Consider the following 3980-nt stretch of genomic DNA (forward strand, 5'->3'; position numbering starts at 1 on the left):
CGTGCGTCATTTAAGTATGTTCACCGAAATTACGTTGGCTTAGGTTGTCTATATTTTGATTAGAAAAAGTTAGCCTTATAATATTATCCTGACAAGAACGGAAGTCTCAGTGTTGAGGAAAAATTAAAGAAAATAATCGAAGCATATGAGGTGTTATCGGACGCGACGAAGAAAGAAGTTTACGATAAATTTGCGAGGAGGATCTGAAAGTCGGTGCCTCGACCGACGCAGGTGGAAGATCATACAGCCAGATGGTAACACCAAGGAGGAATATAAGCTTTTTACCATCGACGTGAAACTAGGTTGAAAAGCTGGTACGAAAATCATTTTCCAGAAGGAAGGTGCTCAATTGCCGAGGAGGGAACTCGCAGACATTGTTTTTATCATCAGGGACAAGCCTCAACCGCTTCAGGAGTGAAGGCAGTGACGTTAGATATACGAAGTATGTTTCAAAAAAGTATCCGATCTTTACATATATCTTTGTTTTTGGGCATCTTCTCTCTCTCTGTCGTGGAAAACAGGCATTCTGTATTTAAGGCTTGAAGAGTACCCTCACCAAGTGGCATGACCCAACAGCTATTCAGTTGACAACGGTATGCAATTGTGTCGAAAACTCCGAGCAAATCGAGCAAAAAATTTGCATTATATTTTGCCAAAACTTGGCCACACATGTTCCGAAACAATCGGCATGATCTGTAAAGTTTATAGTAATGATGACTCTATAGCCCGATTTCACAACTCACGGTTAACTCAACCGAGGTTTAACTTATTTTTCATCTCTTTCCAATTCTAGCATTAGAAAGAAATGAGGAATAAGTTAAACCTCGGTTAAGGATTAACTATGACTTGTGAAACTGGGCCTATGAATAATACATAAATAAAAAAGTGGTTTAAATGGTTCAAAGATAGCTCCGGCAGGATCTCTAACGTCAAAAATAGCGGAAAAAGTGAACCGTGTGCGAGCTGCAATCAACGAAAATAGTCATTTGACTGTGCGAGAGTTAAAACGGGACTTTGGAATCCCAAAGAGTATTGCTTGTCGAAGTTTATAGTCTGGAAATAAATCCTCCATTGCGATAATGCACTTGCTTATTCATCTTACCTGATTCAGGATTTTTTAATTAAAACATAGCATTGTCCAACTTCGCCAACCTCTGTACAATCGAAATATAGTTCCGTGTGATTTCTGGTTATTTCCTAAGTTGAAAAATCCGTTGAAGAGCAAAAGATGAGATTTGACGATGCTAAAGATGAAAAATGAAATGCCACGAGCTATTTGCTATCACAAAAAATGACTTTTCGGACTGCTTCCGAAAGTGAGTGGACCGCTGGAATAACGTATATTGCTTCAAAAAGAGCTTTGAAGGCGATCTTGTTCATATCATTCCGAAGTAGTTCTTTCTTATGATATAGACAGAAGTCGGATACTTTTGGGACAGACCTCGTACGTGCAAACTGAACTTGAAGCTTTGTGCGATACTATTGTCGAAGAATTCCTATGCTAACCAGCGAAAAGGTACCTTTGAATTTAACAGGTACCTTTGAGAAAAGTTGTCAAGCTTAACACGGTTAACAAACTTCAAGGACACGATCTACCTTTCCCAAAAGAACCATCGCGAAAGAACGATCTTCTCGTGTCGTTTGACATCAAATTCCCTGAAAAACTTTTAACGCAAAGCGCCAAGGATATCTTATACTTTACGTTATCTAATTGAGGTCGCATTATTGATCGAAAAACGTGAACGCGGAAAAGTGTCGCACAGACGACGGCAATCATAGTGACAATAATGACGATAATGACTATAACTGATGAACGATCGAAAACGATTAAATATTCCCGCGCGGAGAATAATAGTCGCATATTTAATTATATTACAATTGTTTTGATTCATTATATGATAAAATCTTCATGTAGAATGAGGAAACAGGGTATTTAAGCATCATGTAAATACCTTCCGAGTTCCAAGTAACTCTACTAAAATAGACAAATCGCGATAAACCGAAACTCTTTAAATATACATATGCGGCAAAACAAAATCTCTGAGGTGAAGTCGCAACTCACGAGATGCGCAATTCGTACTCTTTTCGCGATATTGCTTCGTATCGATATTGCTGAACAATTTTGACGCGAGCGAGTTTCGACTAGAATGTTTAGTGAAAGGCAATGAACTAGTTTTGTGAAAAATTTGTTGGAAATCTACCACAGTAATAATTGTTTTTTTTTTGTGTACGGCTGAGATAACAGTGAAAAAAACCAGAATGTGTACACAACGTTCTTTTATTTTTATTATCAAAAATATATAAATATAACGATCAATAAAAACAAAAAATAAAATATTTGGACAAAAATAAAAAACTTTGTTTATATAATGGATTACAATGAAATTGGATATATAGGCGTTAACAGCGATATTTGATATCGAAATTCTAAAATTTCAGTAACATAATAAGACAATTGACGAAATAAAATGTATTCTTAAAATCTTAAATTAGGAAATATAATTTTAATTTTTTCAATTTAAAAAACGTCACGAAAAAATAAAAATTATGTTATTCTGTCAAAACGAACAGTTGTGAAGCTTGTAAGAATCTAGGCTAGGTCTAATGAGCGCATTCGAGTGAGTAGGAGCTATGATAGGAGCATATTGGAGCATATTGAAGCATGCGACGCGAACAAACCCTACATTTACAAATTTTCGAACGTTTTGTAATGTAACAATCTATTTACAAATTTTTGTTTCATATACGAAAAGGATGAATATTTTTTATTGTTTATATATTAATTCTTTATTTTTTATGTGATATAGGTAATTGTTTCTCCGAGTAAAGGTTTAATAATAAAAAGGAAAAAATATGCCAAAGCTCTCCGAGATTATCAGATCGAGAAAAGTGCTTATAAATCTTCCTAAATCTTCACGGTCATAGCTTTTATCATTTACACCATGACATGAAATTGTTATAAGCCCCCTTATCATTAAAGTAGTTGCTCGCAATTTAAAATCTTCTAGAGGTGAAGTTTTAATACGTGATCAAACGGTCTTAACAGCGCTCAATTTCTCCATCGTAGAGGAACGTTGCTATAGAATCGAGTAATCGAGTTGACGACAATTGTGGACTCGCACGCGTATGTGTAATCGTATTAATGGCTGAGACAGCCAAATTCGTCGTAATAATGGCTACCGATTGCTCATTGTAAGTTCGCTAAGATAAGATTGCTAATTGAAAGCTACGGTCATTTCTCTAAATCATCCATTTGAATCAATCATTTATCTCGTTCCAGGAATGGCAAGTAACGCAATAGTGCGTACTTGCCGTCTCTATCTCGTACATTCTACAACACATCTATAAAAACACATTTAATTTACAAAAGATAACACGACATCTGTAAGTTAATTAAATATTAATCTTAAATTTTAATCTGCACTTTTATTTTTTCTTTGAAGGAAAATGTTATGATTTTTATGATCCGGCGTTTGGACGTTCTCTTAATCCGTAACTAGAACATATGGGTTCTATAACCCAGGGAATAATTTAAAAAACAATGTTTTTTGAAAAAAAATTTTTAGTGCGTGTTAATATTTTACATGATTTAGAAGCAATAAATTGAATAATATTTTATTTGTGTTTTTAAAAATCTTTTTAACTCTCCAGGGACGAATGTTGCAAATATGCAAAAAGATTTGTAAAAACACAAATAAAATATTCAATTTATTGTGTTTCTAAATCATATTAAATATTAACACGCAGTAAAAGATTTTTTTACTTTAAAATTAAATTTGAAATAAATTCGGGATCTCTCTTTGTATAGATTAATTACATTTAAAAACTGAAGATGAGAATGTACGTAACATTAAATACTGAAATATAGTACTTTTAAATATCAGAAAAACTATATAATATTGAGATATATACATATATCACAATCAAAATGTTAATTTTAGTAAATATATACACTTATTATGTATACATGTATATATATA

At 33.6% G+C, this 3980-nt stretch overlaps 1 pseudogene; it reads left to right on the forward strand.

Annotated features, from left to right (window-relative positions):
- The window catches only part of LOC108748938, a 2629-nt pseudogene extending 914 nt beyond the window's left edge, over nucleotides 1-1715 (forward strand).
- Nucleotides 1716-3980: the final 2265 nt, after the last annotated feature.

The sequence above is a fragment of the Trachymyrmex septentrionalis genome, unplaced genomic scaffold (genome assembly GCF_001594115.1).
Source record: "Trachymyrmex septentrionalis isolate Tsep2-gDNA-1 unplaced genomic scaffold, Tsep1.0 scaffold11, whole genome shotgun sequence".
Taxonomy (NCBI): domain Eukaryota; kingdom Metazoa; phylum Arthropoda; class Insecta; order Hymenoptera; family Formicidae; genus Trachymyrmex; species Trachymyrmex septentrionalis.